Source organism: Rhyacophila brunnea, unplaced genomic scaffold (genome assembly GCF_057557595.1).
Source record: "Rhyacophila brunnea isolate RB1 unplaced genomic scaffold, BYU_Rbru_1.0 scaffold_13, whole genome shotgun sequence".
NCBI lineage: Eukaryota > Metazoa > Arthropoda > Insecta > Trichoptera > Rhyacophilidae > Rhyacophila > Rhyacophila brunnea.
Genome location: NW_028232785.1, coordinates 4,487,690 through 4,511,083, shown reverse-complemented (window position 1 = coordinate 4,511,083; position 23,394 = coordinate 4,487,690). Strand labels below are relative to the sequence as shown.

General features: G+C 33.8%; 1 long non-coding RNA gene across 1 annotated transcript; it reads right to left on the bottom strand.

Moving 5' to 3' along the window:
• Positions 1 to 13,052: 13,052 nt before the first annotated feature.
• Positions 13,053 to 22,560, bottom strand: LOC147076208 (uncharacterized). Its single transcript, XR_015069566.1, has 5 exons — positions 22,352 to 22,560; positions 18,963 to 19,115; positions 15,145 to 16,554; positions 14,154 to 14,306; positions 13,053 to 13,952 (listed from the first exon to the last, which is right to left on the bottom strand). It is a non-coding gene; the product is annotated as an uncharacterized LOC147076208 (long non-coding RNA).
• Positions 22,561 to 23,394: the final 834 nt, after the last annotated feature.

Below are 23,394 nucleotides of genomic sequence, written 5' to 3'. Positions count from 1 at the left end.
ACAGTTCAAATGATTTAATATCAATAAAGAAAATTAAATGTCACGGTTTACGACTTTACGCTCTGGGCAAACAATGTTTCAGCCAAATAAATAACCACTGATGTGTTTTTTTGTTTATTGAATGTATTTGAGTGGTTTAGAAATAAATGTGGTAGTTTGTATTTTCGTAAAAGTTTGGCGATTCTTTAAATCTTAAATGTAAAACTGTTAAAAATTAAACATTGTTATAAAACAGAAACTGGCGTTTTTGTTTCTAGAGTCCTAATTTCGTGCGCCGATCTAAAAGTGTGTAAAAAATTCTACACAAAACGTCATTATGGGATATTCGACTATGGTTTAAGAAGTATATAATGACCTCATTGTAATCCTGTGCAAACTGAAAATCTGTTTGGATCGTAATCGCTTTGCGCACGAACGGAGTATTGTACATAGTTCGCGAAGTGTGTGATACAGGTATGAATAATAATGAAAAGTTGAGCGATGTCTTCAAAGATGCAGGCGGTGCGTAGCACTTGGATGGTTTAAGAGGAGCCGCCGCTGATTCTGATACTTTTGTACAAAATACGGTGGCTTGAAATCACTGAAATCAAAAATGACAATTCTGGTGAAAAACGTCTTAATTTTTTTCCCATCCATAACATCAGGTTATTTGAAATAACACAACAAAAGAACATTGTCAAGTTAACCTTTTCCATGCAATCTTAAAAATATCGTACGATTCCATGCGTTAGACTCTGCTACATTTAAGAAATTTCGCATTTTACAGCGTTTTTAAAGATAAATGATCCTTTGAAATGGTTAACCATGTTTTTAAATACTTTTTGGTCATCGATTAACACATTGTTTTGTGTACATAACATGCAATTAACACGCAATCGTACATCAAGAACCGTACAATACCGTACAATACATCGAAGAATGTACATACATCCGATTAAGTCTTGTCTCGTTCTGCATTATTAGAAACGGCCGCTACAATATGTAATCATCGATTATCGTCAGGACAAAGTCGAATATCGATGGGGTGGTGGTCGCCTAAAACCGCATATGTGGCTTTGTGTACGTACGTTCACTGCATCAAATAATACCGCATTCAATGTAATTAATTGAAAAAACGAAGTATTATTAATTACTTACATAAAACAATATTTTAATATAAAAGGGATGTACAAAAGAGATAAGTTGAGGTTTGAATGCTAAATAGAATGAGAAATTACAATAATAATGTGGTGACATGGAATGAGCTACTGAAATAATAAATTCTTAAATTATAGTTACTTGTCTCTGAGTTTCAAAACCCTCTATAACACATTTTCAGTTTGTTGAGAAAATCAATAAAAACTTCTCAGTTTATGGATAAAGGGAGTATCGATGTTTTTCTTTTTTTGCCCAATGATGGATTATTTTTGGAAATATTTTGCATATCTATTTATATTTTATTCTAGTCCACTGATTAATTGGTTATAGCGGCTTTTGTAAGTTACATAGTGTTATTGCGGTTTTTGAAATACTCGTTAATAACCGGCGTATTTTGTTAGGGAAAAGTTACATATTTTTATTTAATAAACGTTTTATTCATTTAAAATTAATATTATAAGTAGGTAGCTATTATAAAATAGCAGCTTAAAATGAAAAAAAAAAACATTATCATCCTATATTACATAATTACAAATTTAAGGGAAAACTTTAATATAAAAACATAATTAAAAATTACAAACATATTTCATTCATGTATTTTATATTTTACTCGAGTAAATTAATTGTTTGCCTTCTTTATTTTTCATAACATGTAAAAAAGTGAGTCAAATAATCTGTCACCGCGCTGAGCCAGTAGCATCACCACTTGAACTTGAATGTGAAAGGTATTTGTTATACTTATAAAGTAACTAAATTATTATGTGTAATAAATTATAAAACATTTCACAGTACCTACACATTGATAACATACAAGTGCGGTTTGTGAATGGCGCCATTGAAAAATGCTCCAAAATTTAATAATTTACATGGTTTATCGTCTCGCATTAGTGCCTGACCAATAAATCGGTTTTATGGGGTTTGGTGCTCACATGTTATGAAAAGTATCAAATTTAATATCAAAGCAACCATTTGAATAATACTGTAGAGCTAAATATTTTCTTTAAAACAGTGGCGTGCTTGACAAACAAACTGTTTTCTTCAGAAAATCATACTACAAATATTCTAAATAACATAACACTGCCACTGCTGAATATGTGATAAGGTGATAACGTTTACCCATCAAAAGGTTTTTATAGAGTTTTATACAGAAAAATAAACTTATTTTTATAAATTATAAAAATATATTAGAGAAAAGAACAGTTTTAACCAGTCCATAATTGAGTTACACGCCACTGGAAATTCAGATGATGACCCGCGTATTTTTAACACATTTATGTCTCATTAAACTTACCGTTTATGGCGTATTTCGTTGACTTTCCAAGACTTTGGTTGGCTCAACCTCTTCCTAGCTTTATTAACTGGAGAATTAACTATATTTATAAGTTCGTCACACATTTTAAGACTATAAATCGTAAGAATATCAAATCAACAAAACAGCACTCCTACCGCAACTCACAACATAAATGTACTAGCGGCCATGTTGCATTTCGTCTGATTCTCGCTTCTTATTGGTCAGTTGTGTTATGGGGGATTTTAAATGTAACACATAGTGTTATAGCGTGAATTGTTTGACACATTGATTTTCTTTCATAAATGACAGTCAATCGTAGCGGACTTTGAAAGAGACAATAAAATTTTCATGTAGAGATTTTAATAACGAATCCATTGATATATATATCTCAATTATTTTAAAAAGGTGTTATAGCGGGTTTTGAAACTCATCGATATTATATATTACCCATATACCTTCCTCATTAAAAATTAAAAAATACACAGTAAATTTAATGACATATTTACAAGATACAAAAAAACCTCAACTCGAAGTAGTACCTTAATGGATTATAAAAGTATGTGCATAGTTTAAGTATAAGTATATAATATATTGAATATTTTGTAATTTTTTGTTTTTAAAAAATAATCTCCAACTTTGTAAGAACCTTCGAATAAGTATTATTAATATTACTTTTAGTATTTATGGGAATACTTTTTAACATGGCATGATAGATAATAACTAGTATTTAGGTAGTTATTTTAGTACAAATACGACTTAGTTAAATATACCTAATTCAACCCGATAAATTTAATAAACTTGTTTTCTATTGCTACCTACACATTAAAATATTGATTTATAACCCTTAAATGTTGTAACCTATCTAAATACGCTAAGTACAAACATTAAAATAGTAAAAAACGTACTTTTATTGTAATGGTTAATATAGTTTAACGGGTTGTTAAGGTAACTAAGGCCGATTTTTATAATTTCCCCCATATTTGGCAGCCATGGATATTGTGGGAAAATTATCGTCTTGGTCGTTAACTGATTACATTGTTTTGTTTAATTTAAATTACTTTTGAATGACCTACATTATTTATCTTGTGCTCCATAATAGTGGCAATACTCGATGACGATACAATTAATTTTCTAATGTTTTGTAGAATTTAAGCCCCTTCAGTCAATCACATAGTTTTCGAAATAAAAATAGGAAGATTTAAAAAAAATATATTGTCTTTTATTTAACACCACAGCGACAGAACTCCAAGTCTCTAAGAATTCATAAAGGTGTTGGATTATGTAAATAATACTGTGACCTCACACCGTGACATCTGGACTAAGGTTTCATCGTCTAAATATTTCAGACCCTTCGTTATTTCTTGTAGCCTGTGTTGCTTACTCATAATACTCATACCGGTCACTCGATTAGCTTTCGCATTGAGAAGTGTAGAATCCTTGAGGTGATGCTAGGGAAAACAAGCAAAACATTCAGATTACAGTAAACATTTTATTTGATACATATTTATATCTTATAAGTAATTTTCTTTGATTACATTATATGTACGAGTATATTGTTATACTTACAGAATATTATTTTATCAACAATCTTCTCGTTTTATTTTGCTTATTACTCCGTTAACTTTGTGTATAATATATTACAGGAATGGTTTCATCTTTTCAAAAAGATATTGTCAGCCGATGAATGGCCATCTAAGCATAAGAAGCTGATCCTCATTGTCCTTTCACCAAGACTTTCTTTCGAAAATATCCACCTTATTATACTTGGCTGAAATAATGGTTAAAGTAGACAGCGCGTTGTGCATGTACATACGACTGATTTAAGTCAACTTCTCTAATTATGCTTCTTGAAATGATTGAAACCTACTAACTGTACGATACTCTTATAAACATCAGCTGTAGCTAATTTTCTTTTAATATTTTAAAATAATTGATACGCGCCAGGATTGGAACTATCGATACGAGCAAGTGGCGTTTTACAGAGTAAGCTCTTTCCACTATAATACCTAATGATACGAACACAAATTGTCAGCCCTCCGTGGGTGCCCTCCAAGTGGAATAGTTGGCGACGCAACCAATTTGATCTGACCTTAATTGTCAAATCGTCCACTAGGTAAAAGACGATGACCCTCGACAAAGATAAAAATAATATGTACAAAAGTCCTACAGCTCAGCTTGATGGGTCTAACGACCCCTCATGGTGAGCTGTAGAAGGAATAAATCGGTCACCGAACATGCACATACCTATAGGTGACAAAATAATCGAGGTAAAAACTACAATAATAATAAATAAATAAATAGGTAATTCAATGTTCTACTTTAATATGTAAATGTTTAGCAGGTATAGATTAGTAATAATAAACAGGATTTAAATTGTAATGTAAAATGTAATATAATAGATTTGATAAATTTAATATTAAAGCGAGGGATGTGGACGGGCGTTACAGGTGACTGTTAATTAGGGTATATTAAAATGAATACTTATAAGTTAAATAATGTTTATGTTATCGGTATCACTTTGTGTTGTACATCATGATGTTAGTAATTGCGAGTATATTCCCATAGGCTGTTGCGACGAGTCCCATTTCTACGACCATGGCATGCGATTGTCAAAGTGCAATCACAAAGTCGAAGCAACGCAGAGATAATCATTTTAATTCGATTCTAATAATAATTGAGCGTAGTTATACGCAAAGCAGTCATTCCACACTAACCTCAATCAGAGATAAAAGCACTTTATATCCACAAAGCCTGTGTATACTGTTTATACATTTTGAATGATAGATAATATATATATTATACCTAAATAGGTATATTGATTTTTAAATTAAAGTATGCAGCTATTAACACGTTCGTATTTTCAATAATATCCATTTACAAAAATGTTTCAAATGAACATTGTCCATAATAATATTTCAAATAATAATCAAGAAAAATAATAAGCACACACATTTTCTATAATACTATAATAAAATTTAAACATATTTGGTAGTTAATTAAAATAAAACGCAATAAGCGACATTAGACACATTTAAAAAAAACAACATGTATTTTGGTACATCCGTGGGATCGAACCCACTCTTCATAAACGACCGCTCCCCTTACTTGGGCACAAATATTTAAAATTAAAATAGGTACTACGTACTTATCTATAAAAATCAATATTATCCTAAATGAATTAAATAACAGCATTTATCTATAATATACCTTTGTACCTATATACATTTATTTTTTTAAATTAAAGTAGGTAGGTATTGCCATCTTTGTATTATCAATAATGCCTACTTACTAAAGGTTTCAAATCAACTAGTCCATTGTCCACACGCAAAATTTATGTGTATAACCTCTTGAGACCCGAGATAGAACCAGTCATGAGAAAAAATATTTGTGCATTTTTCTGTTCAATAAATATTATTAAGATCACAAAAAAAAAAAAAAATATTTTTTTTACTATATATCGTCGTTGCGCCTGCAAAATCCGACAAACATTTTTTTGCGAAAATTGGTATTTTACGCTATGTGATAGAACAACACACAGCGGATAGGCCTGTAAAACCCGTTTTCTAATATAAAAGCTAGTTTAGAAAAATTCAAAACAAGCTATGTATTTTCATTTAAAAAATGGCTTCAAAATACTCTATGAAGAGTCCGTTCACATATCGCATTTTAAACTAAAGGAAAAAAACTTACTATTGCGCCTGTTAATGACACATACCGGAGTTTGCGTGCCGAGTCTTGCTTCAAAACGCGCGTTTTATGGTCAGTCTTGTTGTGATTTGCAGCCAGGGAACTCATATCTTTTCTGTGCTTGCAGCACTAGTGCATTATAGTTGATTATTTACGTTCGCCGAAAAATAATATTTAAGCTATAAAAACAGTGTGAATTTACACAGAACCGAAAAAAATTGACAAGTCTAAGTTTGAAAAATTACAATCCCTAAAGTTATCTATGCATCGAGATTATCATTTCTTTTACGATAATCTCAAATACTAATTTTGTTAATAACTTAGGTACCTACCTACTTACCTTTTTTTATTTTTTTAAAATATAACAATAGCTATAAGAATAAAAAAGAATAAAGTTTAGTTTACTAGTAGGTAGGCATTATGACTGTTTATTAATAGGCATTATTAAGAGGTTGATTTGTTTTGTTAAAATGTTAAGATGATTATTATGTATCTTGTGTTGCTTAAGAATATTACTTGGTTTGTAATACTAGTTACCATTTTTTTCTTATTTCGATAAATAAAACGTCATTTGTCAAATTTGTTTAATTATTTATCCATCCTACTCTGAACACATATTTTTATTCCCCCTTCACTTGATAATTACTTATTTATATGTCAAATTTTGGTTGGGAAGATAAAGGTTTGCTCAAAACAGACTATTGGCTTTGTTAAAGATGTTTTACGCATAAAGTCAAACATCATTAAATTATGGAATTATCATTGTAAAAACCCGGTGTAAAATGCGCTGTCTAAAATACACGTACTTACAATCCGCTAAGTGCTGCCCCAACCACAAAGCGGATTAAAAGACCCAAATAAAATCAGCTACTTATGTGTCTTTCAGCCACAAAAAAAAATATTACGACCAAAGTGCTAAATATTGTATTATAAAATATCATTTATACTGAATCCGAAGTAGGGATCTAATTTCCGGTTTACTTACTTTGAAAAAAACGTGAGTCATTGTTGAATAAATCAGTTTTTTCCTTCTCCTGAACAGTTGTGTTTTTTTACATAGCGGATTTTGCAAGCGCGGCGACGATATTAACTAAAATCCACTACGTGCACGTGAGTGCATCTCAGGTCACAATAGAGTACAATATTGGATACAGTACAAACAATGAAATGAAAGAAAAACAATGTGATATCCATATAATGATACAATTTTATTAGAAAAATAATACAATAATCATAATAATATAATGGTGATTGGATAATTATATTTATTTAGATTAAAAATATATTACAATAACGGTCAAAACCCTAAAATACTACACATTAATTAACGCGCACTTCAGGGAATAGGTTTAGGGACAACCATTCTTTGCTTTAGAAGTAGATCTGTGTTTACTCGGTGTGTTATGGAAGCTAATGGTGAAGAGTTTCTTGGATGACCTTGTATCGATGATGATAATGATGGCTAAATGACTTTCATACCAAATCGTAGGGTTTGCAAGTCTGATTTTCCATGACTATGAAGTATTCCAATCACAGTGAATATTTTCTTGCCTATAAGTTTGCATGTACAATGAGCAAACTATTTCATGTCCATGTCCAACAAGTCCATGTCCACAGTGGTCAAAGATCCTCACAGTTTACATGCTTGATGTCCTGTGAAAGCAAACACACCACTGTGAAGATTAATGCGGCTCATCGACTTGTAATCAGTATTTTACAACAGCTGACTGAGTGATGCATATCGTTCTTCGTCTTCTTTGAATCATAACACGTATTGGCCTGAAATAACGAATCGGTGAGGTTGAAGCTGGTAAAAAAGTCATATGTGTAGACGTACAAGGGCAGTTGTTGTGAAGCCAAAGTAACATCACAGCGTTGCATTGAGATTGTATCGTATCTTCATCAGATAGGTAGGATTCACTTCCCCACATGGAGAATAATTTATAGAGCAATTGGAGTCCAGCACCCAATAAACCATATATGGCCATGAACTGAACTCTTCAGCTCAGCATCATTCGTCTTATTAGGCTCAGCGTACTGAAACAATAGAAAATACAATACTATGAATTAATCGATACATTTATTCCTATTTATTAAGTATTCAACACCAGGAATATAAATACTAATGGCCAATAGTATTATACACTAGGTATATTAAGTATATTAATTATTCTGTCCATCGAATCCTCAATATGGAGATCACAAAACCCTTTCATCACAAACTGTATCAATTTAATTGGTACTTAATTGATTTTTTAGCAGTGCATGCACTTGCCTAATAAAATGATAAGTTTGATATTTATGACTAAATGATAAAGTAATATAATATGAGCATTGATACCTTATGGTTTCATAAGCCAGGATAGGATCCTGGATTGTGATTTTGAAGGATGTATCTCAGCCTCTAGCAGTGAGTAAAGTTCACTGGTTCTCCAGAATAAAGTCATCATCTGGGCCCAGGAGATGAATGTGAACATCATTACTGTCGTCAGGGTTATATCCTCCACCAACTTCGACATCATTATCATTCAAAATATCACCAATATGCTGGCTATTCAAGGATTCGTCTAAATGTAAACAAAAAACATAACCTCAATAAATCAGATATCATCATCATCATCATCATCAGCCGGGGTCAATCCACTGCTAGATGAAGGCCTCCCCAAGCTTTCTCCAACTCTCTCGGTCCTGTGTCGTTCGCTGCCACGTATTTCCGCCGAACTTTACCAGTTCGTCAATCCAGCGACTTTTAGGGCGACCCTGTGGCCGTTTCGTACCCCTTGGGTACCATTGGATGACGGCATTTGTCCAGCGGCCGTCCTTTCGGCGAGCAATGTGCCCCGCCCATCTCCATTTCAGCTGTTTGGCAACGTCTATTACATCGCGTACTCTTGTCTGCTTCCTAACCCATTCGTTTCTCTTACGGTCCTTTCGCGTGATGCCCAACATGCACCTCTCCATGCCTCGCTGTGTGACTCTTAGCCTTTGGACATCTCTCATGTTGAGGGTCCACGTCTCGCAGCCATACGTGAGCACGGGTAGCACACATTGGTTGAACACCCTACGCTTAAGACATAATGGTAGGTCACTCTTGAAGATACTATTCAGACGTCCGAAAGCACTCCATCCCAGCTTTGTTCTTCGAGCAATTTCATCGTGCATGCTTCCGTCTATGGACACCTGCTGTCCGAGATAGACGTAGCTGCTGACTTGCTCGAGTTGGGTTCCAGAAATACAGATAACCGCAGGGTCCGAAAAACAGTTCCTCATTACTTTTGTCTTTGAGATGTTATACTCTCACAAGACCCGAAAGACCTCCAAGGCAGAATGCAAGAACTCGCGGATGTCAGTCAAACGGTCGGTCTAAAGAAATCAGATATACTAATGTCAAAATATATCACTCTAGACCTGAGTTACTCATGTGTGTACCGAATTTTGAAACTATGATTATAATATTTTACAAAAGTGTAAAGATAATTTAAAGTATACGGAATATTACTATGATTCATTGTGAAACTAAATACATCATTGGTTTTTAATATAAATAAATATTAATATTTAATTAAAAGCACTTACTTGTCAGAGTTGATTTTTTAGCCGCCATTTTTGTCTTGTGCAAATATCCATAACTTCAAAGTCAAAATAACAATTTATTTTAAAACTACATAGGCTAGTGTTTTGCTCTAGTGGTAGAAAAATATACTATCTATACCACTGTAGTCAAATGCGGTTCAAGTATCCATTCAAATCATTACTAAAAAATATTTAAATAACGTCCACATATGTGTACCTCAGGACGCAAGAGGATAAGAAACATTTGATCCGGTTTTATATACAAATATAAATATACATATTAATACAATAAGAGAACATTATTCACATAATTTTTTTATGCAAATGTTTTGATAAGATTATAGGAATCTGAATAAAACATTTAAAACCATAATATTCTAATAATAAAGATAATCTCCTAATATAATATTTTACCAATTACCACCAATAGCTGTTGATAATTTATACCATTAAAGTGCAATATTACCTACTAATATACTAATACTAGCTAATCCTAATAATATATATTACACAGGGAATTATAATTTTATAATATTATTTATTTATAATATTTAACAAAATATTGCTATTTCTGTAACATACATTATTAATGTCTAAATAAAACACTTAAAAATACGTAATAAAACCATCGTAATACAAGGAACACACATTAAAAAATAGGTAGGTAAGTAGATTATAAATACAATCACATCGTATAGGTATATTATTTATGTAGTTTCAACATTAAATTATTTAAATCCAATAAAGATATCTCATAAAAATCGTATTGAATCTAATTAGAACAGCAAACTAACGCCACATGTTGTAGAATACGTATTCCACGGTGAAATTTTCAACGAAGAACTCGTTATTTGATTAAATGTTGCACGAACTCATGTTTCACGTACTGCGGCGCACGAATACGTGTCTCACGAAGAACTGCATACGTACAACTTACATGTAACCACATAGACCACTATGCTAAAGGAGTCATAAGTGTTTTCAATATAATGTATGTTCAATAATTGAGCCGTTGCCCGGAATAATGTTGTATCCAACAAAACTGTCAATGTTGAGTTATTGATGGAATAATGTTGGGTATGTTATTATGCATCTTTTAAGGTAAGTATTATGGTCGGGAAACAATATTTAAGCTTGTGGCAGCATTTTAAAGTTATTGGTTTATGGAAGAACGTTGTCTATGCAGTTGTCAAAATGGCGTCGCCGTCCGTCAATATCACGGAGCGTGGCTTAATTCATGTAAATAAAGGAAGAAAACGGACATCCAATGTTTTAAACTGGAGAGATAATAAAGCCAAGAAGTTGAAGGATGCAGGAAAAGAATATTTATCCAGAAAAAATATTATTAAACCTGCAATTGAGCCACCGAAACAGGTTTGTGGAATAATGTTGTATACGATTTGACAGTTCTATTGATGTCACGAATAAAATTACTATGTTCGACATATTATTCCTCGTCGAACGTTAATCGATTGTATTCAAATGATTTATCCATATTGTTATTTGATAATAATGCTTGCATTATATTACTCTTTATATTGTTACTTAATATAATACCTTTTCAAATTTTTTAATCGTTTCTTTCTATTTTTCGCAGGGTCGCGTTTGTGCCGAAAAATGTTTGAATCGCGGATGTGTTCTCGATTTTAACATTAAGACAGAAATACAATCAGCATTCAGGTTGCTAAATCATAATGGACAGAGTCATTATCTCGTCTCATGTATCGAGAAATTGAATGTCGGACGCCGTATTCAGAGAGCAGACGAAGATAGTGCTAATTATGATAATCACTCACCGATTGACTTATGCTTTGTGACCGTGAATTTGCTTTAATAGAGCAAAGGAAACGGGTTTCGAAGGTAATGGTGCCGGATCAGTGGAATCAGGTTATTAAAGAAAGCCGTCCAAACAACCCATTTCATATACAGAATATGGATCGCATTGACTTTAAAAATTTCACAGATGTTGAAAATGCAATGCAGAGACCAACAAAAATGAAGATCACTGGTGCCATTTGGCTTCAGCTCTCTGCTGATGATCCCACGACAATCAGAGCTCGAACCTCCCACAATGAACTGGAGTCATGGACATCATACAGTCTTCTACCACCTCTTCGTGGAGGACGGGGAAGATTGGCTAACGTACGGAGAAATTTCATGCAGTTAGGGAGCTTGGAACTCACTCCAATGTACTCCAATCCGCTGCCAATCAAGGCTGCTAAGCTCAAAGACCTCAATGATATGTGTGAATTCATGCTAGATGAGCACGCTGCTTTCTATAAGGCACTATTGAGTGAAGTAGAATAAATAAAAAGCATTTTGTGGAATAATGTTGTATGTGAAATTTTCATATACAACATTATTCCATTAATTCACTATATTTTTTTGTAATAAATTCAAATTTAATTGTCTTTCTTCACACTTTATATTTTAAAACTCTTAATAATTGTTTGTTTATTGTATTTCAAATATAAAATGTAAAAAAACATAACTGATTTAGTTTTTTCCATTTTTCTCAAAACAAGAATATTGTTGGATACAACGTTATTCCGGGCAACGGCTCAATTAGAATGTTACATTCTTACATCTTGTGAATTATTCTTTTAGTAAAAAAATAGTTAGGTAATTAAAAATATATTTCTTTGTTTTTTTAATAATAATACGTCAACATTTAATAATGTTTCGACAAAATAATCAAAACCTATTATTATACTACTTACATGTTTCTAAAAAATCTGAAATGTTCTCAATCATGTGCTTGATAATACTGATTCGTCCTGATCACTCAGACCCATGGATCTCACATCCTGAAGCCCCCCCCCCAACATATCGTTAAACACGCTTTTTCATTGTCCATGTTTATTCGTACCAGTTGTTAGTAGTTTTGAACAATCACAAACACATAGGCTTTGAGAAATTAACATAAATATATTGTGTCCTCACAGGGAATTGAAACCAGACAGGGCTCGAAATGAACCGGAGCGCACAGGTGCTCCGATCCGGTTCATAAGATCCTCAAAATTAACGCTCCGTCTTGTGGAAAATTATTAACTTGAAAGCCTGTGCCATATAACAAATACTATTACACTTATTTTTATAAGATTCACATTAAATTAGATAGGTACTAAAGTAGGTTAATATTTTCGTTAAATTATCGAGCGCTCCGGTTTGTGAAAATGTCCATTTAAGTGGTGAACACAGAGCTCCCGGATGAAAGGTCAGCGCATTACGCACTGCACCACGAGAGCTGCCTCATTATAGTCGTTGTGAATATCATAACATTATTAATATATTTTAAAGAATGAAATTAACGATGGTGATGCGAAGTAAAAAAGTGAACTCTACAAGTAAAACACAAAAAAGTACAAAATTTTATTTTAAAAATAATATCCAAGACATAGCAACAGATTGACAAAATTAAAAATACATATTTTTTATACTAATTATAACAATAATAACAATAATAATCTTGCAGGTAAATGTTAATGCAAATAAGAACATTATTGAACATACATCATTTTGAAAAACACTTTCTGAGAAAATATATTACAACCAATAGTAAAGTCTTTTATGAAAAAAGTAAGCCACCCCGGGCTGGGAATCGATCCCTGCATCTCTCGAGTTTACGCCCCATCCGCGCATTACTACGCTAATTTTTCAAAAAAGATTTTTTCTATTGGTCATAATATATTTTCTCCGGAATGAATCATGTTGTGTGTTTTAATCTGATCAGATGTTTTAGAAAAGTAATTACATTGGTCACATTTAAATGGTCTTTCACCGGAATGAGACATTTTGTTTAATTTCATTCTATCAGATCTATTACATGAGTAATTGCATTTATCATATTTAAATGTTTTTTTTTTCCAGATTGAGTCATTTTGTTTAGATTCTTGTAATCAGATCGAATGCTTACATAATTTGTCGTCTCCGCAATTGATTTTTTATAACACGCTTTGTGAAGTTTTAATAGAGAGAGCGAAGCAAAAAAATCAAAACAAAAACTGCACACAAAATTTTTCTCATTAAATGTGTTTTTCTCCAACTTTATAACAGCTACTAATAATTCGGGATCTGTGTGGGTAGATTGTATATGGTTACGTTTAGCAGTGTGACTGACTATATTAGTAATCGTTTCGTATACGCCCAATTCTTTTTTAATGTCTTGATAGTCAATCTGTATTTCATCGTATGGCTCTTGTAAATCTCTCTCTGAAAATCCGAGACTAGCGGAATATGTCATTGCAGTGGTTGCAGGAATCAACTAAAAGAACGTGGAGTATATTACAAGAAGACAAACAACATAGGTAGGTATATGAAAGAATATTATTAAAAAAAAAATCAATCATCTTAAAGATACTTCTTAATCTTGACATACAGGGAGGATAGAATTGAGGAAGAAGGTATCAGAACAAAGTAATCAGTATATTAGTAGATAATTTTAAATATATAGATTGTTGAATACCTGATTTCCTGGGTTGCATTCGGAATAAGAGCAACTATATTGAGGGTCCATATAATTTCTTTGCTCTACAGCCTCTTGAACAATCTCATTCTCTGAGTCAACCCGCTCGAAATCAGTCTCCAATTTTACAGAGGTAGGGTATTTTGAAGGGATCTAAAAAAATACATTAATTTTATAATTAAAAAGCAAACCAGTGTATTCTTGCGGCGGTATAATAAAATGTGCCTGAAACGAATTCGGTGAGGTTCCGCAACATGTATGCCAAACGACGTTGTTGTGTGACTATAGTGGATCATTTTAATATTGACTATGCAAAGGTACGATTTTACCAGCGCCCACTTGCTTTTTTATGTTTATTGTATTGGTATTGCGAACTTCAATTTTGAGCTGATTATTCAAGGAGCAACTTCCCAATACCTTGGTTGGCGTGCACTAGAGTGCGTAATTGAGAAAGACATTCTCGCTTGTCTTTACCAAGTCTCGATGATCTTGATGACAGATTTGGAATGATAGATTTTATTACTTAAAATCATACATAAACGACAATCATAGTTTATTACGATTTTCATACGATTTAAAAAAAAAAAAAAAAAACTAATTGATATTTCTAGGTACCTACCTAAATTTATGAAATTTCTAAATTTTTTTCTTGTTACATGGCTTATGAGTAAACATCGGAACATAATATGCATTTGCAAAACGCATTGCAATAATAATATATCTCTCCATCAACTCAATGATGTATTTCGGCAATTCCTGTCGAAATATTGTCACATCTCAATAACCCTTAATGTGTTGACGATCCGTAAAAATGACCTATGAGCTATTTATAAGGATGTTTTAGCAGAAATACGGAATGACATTGACATGACCTATCAGCCAAGTTTTAATAATTATATGTAATTTAAAAGATGTTAATACATATAAAACTAAGCCTCCATAATAGAACGTACATACATTGTTCAACTTTTATAGAATATTCTGTACGTACCTGAGTTAATGATTTGCATTCCGAATAAGAGCATCCTGGCTTATAATCCTCATGAATGCTTTGCCTTATTGTGTCTTCAACATACTCCTCATTGAAATCATTTCCCTGAAAATTAATATCAGATTTTTTATTGGGCAGATGAAGCAATTGAGGAAATTGGACACATTTGAACGGGTTTCCAACAGAATGAGTTATTTTGTGTATTTTCATCCCATTAGATTGTATACATGAGTAATCACACTGGTCGCATTTATTTGGCTTTTCACCAGAATGCGTCATTTTGTGTTTTTTCATGTAACTAGATGTTATAGATGAGTAATCACATTGATCGCAAGTAAATGGCTTTTCACCAGAATGAGTCATTTTGTGTCTTTTCATTGCACCAGATTGTATACAAGAGTAAACACATTGGTCGCATTTAAATGGCTTTTCACCAGAATGAGTCATTTTGTGTCTTTTCATGTAACTAGATGTTTTACACGAGTAGTCACATTGAACACAATAAAATGGCTTTTCACCAGAATGGGTCATTTTGTGTAACTTCATGCGGGTAGGTGTTATACACGAGTAGTCACATTGGTCGCATTTAAATGGCTTTTCACCAGAATGAGTCATTTTGTGTCTTTTCAAGAGATCGGATGTTGAAGATGAGTAATCACATTGATCACAATAAAATGGCTTTTCACCAGAATGGGTCATTTTGTGAAATTTCATGCGGGCAGGTGTTATACACGAGTAGTCACATTGAACACATTTGAATGGTTTTTTACCAGAATGAGTCATTTTGTGTGATTTCATGCGGTCAGGTGTTATACACGAGTAGTCACACTGAACACATTTGAATGGTTTTTCACCAGAATGAGTTATTTTGTGTATTTTCATCCCATTAGATCGTATACATGAGTAATCACACTGGTCGCATTTATATGGCTTTTCACCAGAATGTGTCATTTTGTGTTTTTTCATGTAACTAGATGTTTTACACGAGTAGTCACATTGAACACATTTGAATGATTTTTCACTAGAATGAGTTATTTTATGTTTTTTCATCCTATTAGATTGTATACATGAGTAATCACATTGGTCGCATTTAAATGGCTTTTCACCAGAATGAGTCATTTTGTGTCTTTTCAAGAGAACGGATGTTGAAGATGAGTAATCACATTGATCACAATAAAATGGCTTTACACCATAATGGGTCATTTTGTGTAATTTCATCTTGCTAGACGTTATACACGAGTAGTCACATTGATCACAAATAAATGGTGTAATCGCTTCATATTCTCCAAATTCTTTTTTAAATTGTTGTTCATCAATCTGAATTTCATCGTATGGTTCGTTTATTTCTGAGATTCTCTCTGACGATCCCAGACACGAGATGCATGTCAGGGCAGAGGTTGCAGGAATTATCTTAAAGAAATAGAATATTAGATTAATGTTAAGACAAAAGCATATATAAATGAATAATACCCCATAAATTAAAACACCTTAAAGACGTCTTGGAATGCTGGAAACGGTTGAATACGAATACGGCAGAAAAGGGGTAAATATTAATATATATCTATTAATGTAGTGATATCGGTTATATCATTTCAACTGAAAACTAATGGAATTTAAATAGTTCAATTCAAACGAATGCTAACTTAACACCGCGCATAGAGCCTAACGATGACAGGAATGCAAAAGCCGGCTCCAGACTTGACCTTCATTGACCTTGATCTTGTAAGCTCCAGTCTTAAATGCATATTTATAAGAGATGCTGAATTCGAGGTAAACATATTCGCGAAAAGTTTTTATATCTTTTAGTGCCAGCTTGTACTCCTCTGATATCAAGGTAGACTTGCTTTTTCCTCCACCACCCGCCACGTCTCCACACCCGTTATGCAGGCGTATACCGTGGCGTAACGAACGATAGGCGCTGTTTAAATTTGTGCCGAAAGTTTCCCAGGAGCAACATCTCAAGACCTTGGTTGGCGTGCACTAAAGTGTGCGTGATCCCTACTTCCATATAATGTATTACGGTCAATTCTTGATGAGAAAAGACCTTCTCGCTCTCCGTATAATGCCGCAATCTTCTTAAAAGCTGAGAAATTTTCCCTCGAAGATACCAAGTCGCAATGGCCGACCGGTCCAACTGAGGGTCGGACCGACTTGAGAAGCTCTTTCCTTTCAACCGACATATGGGGACACTCCCAGAGGATGTGATCGGCATCCAGCAATTCGCCACATAAGCAAGTCGGGCATTCTATTAGGCCAAGCTGACAGAGCTTGGAGTCAAAACCACCATGTCCGGTTAAGAACTGAGAAGTCCAATGGTCTGGAGTCAATCTGGTTATCTTGATGCGCACTTTATATTAGGAAAAAACAAATGCGTTTGTCTGCCCTTGGAAGAAGTGGTCCATCGCCCTTGCCACGCACCCAGCGCCGTGTCATACGCCAGGTCGCGTACAATAACTTTTCGAGCGCACCGGCTCATGGATCCAAGACCTAAAGGTGGCGATATAAAGATACCGCCAACCTCCGCTCCCAGACAAAGCAAGGCGGTCGTGGCACCATGGATTTGAATGTGCAGGTCTAACGGAAGCACTCGAGCAAGGACAGGCAACACGTCGGTAGAAGTCGTCTTATAAGCCTTAATAAGGGGAAGTAATGCTGAGCGTTTACCGCTGAGAAGAGTTTTCCGGATGGACAATAACTTACATCTATGATACCACGTGCTGGCGGCATATCCAGCGATACTCATAAAGATTTCATCGTAAGCTATTTCAAGAAATCTGATCTTAAGACCCCAATTACTTCCAGTAAGCCAAGAGACCCGATGGTAAGCTGCTTTGGCTTTAGCCACCGATGTTTTGGCGTGGTGCAGAAATGATAATTTGTCATCCAGTAAAATGCCTAGATATGTAACCTTGTCTTTGACTTTAACTAAAGTACTACCCATATGGATGGTGGGCGACATTGAAGTGAGGTTGGCTGCTCCCTTAAGAAGGATGGATTCTTTTTTATGCGGAGCAAAAGTGAGTTTGTTAGTAAAACCCAAGGTCATAATGGTTTCCAAAGCCTCGTTAGCAGCTAGTTCAAGACCATTGCGGCTGTTCGCAATCACAAGAAGAAGAGCATCATCCACATAGGCAATAATACTGCAGTCGTTTGGAAGCGGGATTGACAGAAGGTCATCAAAAAGGATATTCCATAGGAGTCCAAGAACTGATCCCTGGGGACACCCCTTTGTGGATCAAAATAGACCTTATCAAATAAGACTCACTCACTCAAATTTAGATACTTTCAAAATAAATGTTTATGATAAATATACCATTTACTTCTCACGCAGACCTTTTAAGGTTCAGTTACATTATGATCACGTTATGTGCTGTCACAATAAGCTGCCGCTACGGGAAAAAAACGTATATAATGTTGTTTTTCTTGGTACTTATTTAAAATGTTATCAGACTGATGCTCCCATCCCTTAGAACATTTTGAACTTTTAGTTAGTTAGAGAAATCTGCCGAAATCACGAGAACAATAATGAGGTCACCTCACGCGTGTCGTTCTTTGTTTTCAATGGTTTTCTCTGTAGATTTTATATTAAATTAGTATATATGTCTGCTGTGTACGCCTATTCGAAATAGAGTTGGCACTCTACATACTGTAGAATTTTTGAGATAGGGATCATTCAAAATATTTTGCGGAATGACGAAACCATGAAAAAAAATTGTCAATAAATATAATTAATTTTCACTGCAGTCATTGCTAAGTATGTTGAAAGATTGAACTATGACGTAACCAACATTGTTGAAGTTTCACAGAATATTGTTTACCTGATTTGTTGATCCACTATTAACATAAGAACAGCCGGGTTGTGAGTTGTCGAATTTGCTTTGGCGTATTTTCTCTTCAACATACCCGTCGCTGAACTCAATTCCTTGAGGATGAGTCTCTGACCTTATGTATTGAAGGCCTAATGAACAGTTCTGAAAAATTAATATACGATTGTATTGCAAAATAAAAATAAATCTATAATTAACTATTTCTTTTATTCAACGAATAATTCACAAAATTTAAGAATGTACCACTCTGATTATTGAACATACATAATTTTGAAAAACACTTTCTGAGAGAATATATTATAACCAATAGAAAAAATCTTTACGAAAAAAGTAAGCCACTCCGGCAGGGAATCAAACCCTGCATCTCCTGGGTTTACGCCCCGTCCATCGCATTTACCTCTATGCTACGCAGTGACATACTGACTGCGACAAATTTTAACTATTGGCCTTTTTAATACCTACTCATCAGCTTTCTTCGACATCAAGCTTCTTTGGTAATCGGTTTTTGTTTTTATTAATCAAAGTAGATACATATTACTTCAATTACTAATCTATATCGTGATGAGTAGGTATTAAAAAGACCAATAGCTAAATTTTGTCGCAATTAGTATGTCACTGCGTAGCATAGAGGTAAATGCGACGGACGTGGCGTAAACCAGGAGATGCAGGGTTCGATCCCTGCTGGGGTGGCTTACTTTTTTCAAAAAGATTTTTTCTATTGGTTATAATATATTTCCTCAGAAAGTGTTTTTCAAAATTATGTACGTTCAAAAATAAATCTAGTCAGCATTCGTAAGTTGGGCAGAAAGTGTTTTTATCATGACTGTAAGCTCTGCTTTCCACCATAAAACAGACTTTCAGGAAAGGTGCTGAAAGTCGTATGGAGATGAACATGGCTGAAGCATACATTGGTGATTAAAGCCAGGTAGGCAGTTAAGACCCGGCATAAATAGTGCACATAAAATTTTATTTAGTCATACGTATTTGTTTTGAACTAAGACTACAATTTACAGATGATATTGTGTAGTTTTTAAAAATCAATTAATCCCTGCCACCAAACCATTATAGTTTTAGTATATTTTGGGGATACGACAAAATTATGAACATTTTTTCATTTATACTTATTTGTTTTCGTTGGATTAAGAATACATAATATTAATACACAAATTTTTGGTTCATTTTTTTTTAATTCATTAAGCCCTGCCTAACCAAACTATAATAGATCAAAAATATTGTTTTATCTATAAAATCCATATGAAAACTGTTGTCTTATTTCAATGAAAACAAGTAAGTACAACTGACAACGTTTAGTGTGCACTATTTACGGCGGATCTTAAGAGCCTACCTCAACCCTTCGCCAATACTCTGAGCTAACATATTTGGTATAACACTAGCAAGCAGGATCCACTGCTAAGAAACATCGTTACTTATCATCATGGCATGGTCGTGACCTAAGAACAACTAGACATCTTGATCGTGTTTATATGTATACGCGTTATTTCTTGTCTATGGTGAGTATCGATTATGGCATATTTTATTTAAATCTGTTTTATTATTGTTAGTCAGATTTTATGAATATCTGTGTCTATAACAGATAAATATAATCAAATAAAAAATCATTACGATTATCCCCGCGGTTAAATGCGTATGGTACTGACTAAATTTCGTCCTGAGCTGAAAATAACTTTAATTGTCTCTTTTTAATGCAGAACCGATGATGAAACACAGAAAACAATTAATGTTCTCTATTATTCAACAATCATAACCTCTAAATCATACTTTAAACGTGAATATACTACAAACAACTTCCGACGAATACGCAGGTGTATTCCAATCTGGGAATTTCCGTTCTAATACATGAGTCTGTTTGGTATGTATGGAAAACAAAATAATATTATCAAGTTAATAATAATTTAATACCATTGAGTAGAAAGGTTCTATGTGCCATGAATCAAAAGTGTGGAAAATTGAGAAAAACCTTTTTTAAACATTTATTCATTTTTGTCAGTAAAATTACAATGCAGCCCCCACATTTCGCCTCATAGGTAACAATACCTACTTAAAAAGCAATATGATAATAATAGATAACAATCCATGATTTGTAAAATATAGAAGTCATTAATCACTGCCATCAGCTCTTGATAGACTATAAAATGTTTTCTATACCTACTTCTGGAGCCATAGCCACTTTGCTATTTAACGTATGATGGTACTTGGCACCCATTCCACGTAAAATATGGTTTGTTGTATTTTTGGTACTTTGCATCTATTTAATTGTCTGTATTTGAAATAAATAAAACATGCAAATATAAATGTACTGGCCTGCATTCCGAATATGACTAATGAGGTTCGAGATCTTTATAATTGATTTTCCGTAACTTGTTCAGAATCAGTCAAAGAGTTAATTTTAGCAAGATGCATTTTAGGGCTCGAAGCAACAAATGGATACATATTATGTTATTGGATGACAATTATTTTATTATACCTACGAAGAATTTTGTGATGTCTGAAATTGAACACAAACATACATCGCATTTCTGCATGTTGTATTTTTATTATATGGAGGTTCAATTCAGTTAAAACTTCATCAATCGGTTGAAGCAATAAATTATAGGTTCATCTTTTCCGATTTTATCTGCCTTCAGAAGAATCAGAATGTGGCCAGCCACCGCCATCTTTAGATTAATAAAGCCTGATCATAACTTTTTGCACAAGCAACGAGTGGTCCACTTTTCAACTGTCAAAATCAGATCCCAGATTACTTGACATATTGAATCGCCCTTTCTCGTTTCAAATTGAATTACACAAAAATCTCAAATCAAATAAGTATATTAACTATCAGTGTTAAATAATATACATTCCTGTTTATCATCAGCTGTCAAACTCAGACTAGTCCTTCACACAAAAACCGGTGGTAATATCGATTTCCAAAAAATATGTAGCATTGACCTATGCATTACATTTGAAGAAGGTGTGTTCATGCTAGTTTATTATTTACCATGTAACAGTAACTCATCTATCCAAATCTAACCATTCCCTGTGTGAATTCGACAGACGAGTCAGTATGAGCTCTATTGAATATTGCCATGCCATCCATAGACAACAACGGGATGGGCGGAAAAGTAAGACCAGTCGTTGTCTTTGGCTTTCTACTTGAGTCAGCAATGAGCCACCACATTTCAATACCTATATCAACAAAGTTTGTTTCCATTAGTAACAAACCTATCCAGGCGTTGCTCTATGGGCTCATAGACCTTTAATCGCACACTGGTAGTTAGGTTACGATATTGAACATGTAAATATATAAGACTTATTGAGTTAATCGGCCAAATCGGTTAACAAAACTAAAGTTGGTAAAATATATGTTTTAATAATCTAACCTCAAAATTGGCGCTGGCACTATCAGGAATCTCTTGCTTAATATACGCCATACCGTTCGCTTCTCGACTACTCTCCTCTTCAGCATCAGCTTCGAATTCATTTACTTCGCGTTTTATATCCATTTCACGTATTTAAATCAAGAATGTGACACGGACATGTGAGAATACACGTCTTCTTTTCTTCTCAAAGACAACATTAAATTCAATGACAGTGTTGCCACTTTTTCAGTTTTTCTACTATTCCTCATATCACAATTTTTATGTTTTCCGAGAACTGGGTTGTAGCTACCTACTTTACAAGCTGTTTGTTGGAAAATTTAAAAGCGGGCGATTCAGCTACTACGATTGTGATGATGATAACTCACAAAACTTTCCATTCGCTGAGAAGCCACAAGCCAGTAGTTGCAGATTATAGACAATAGATAAAATACGCACAAAAACATAGATAATATACACAAGCTAGCGAGTTGAAATCATAATAAATTATATTGTTACTTTTATCGGGCTCTAGCGCTATGAAGTGGAAAGTAAATGAAAGTAAAATGCTTGCCGAATAATGTTTCCATTTTAAAACGTCAAAACGCTAAATGTCAAAATGAGCAGTTCGTTTTTTACCGGGAGGTCGCCACCATCTACTGCGCAGACGCAGTAGGATCACAAACCAGCATGAAAGCGTGTAAAGTTGACCGGCTGTCAACTTTTCTCGGTAGATTGTTATAATCTGCTTGTTAGCTTGATCGATGATGACAATGGGCGAGTTTACAAGCAGCGTGTAAAGTAGCTCAATGTCATAGAGCCTTTAGGCATTTTGCAGACTAAAGCCAAGGTAGTTATCCAATGTGTTCATAATAATTTGCACCGAGAATCGGATTGCACCCAATATTTCACGTATGTATAAGATCAATGTAATGTTATTTATTATAAGTAATTCGAAAATCGGTCAAGCTATAATTTTTTTGTGTTAGGTACCTACCTACCTAAACTGGTCAGGATCATACAAATAAAATTTATTCAATACACCTGCTTTGATCAACATCAGATTA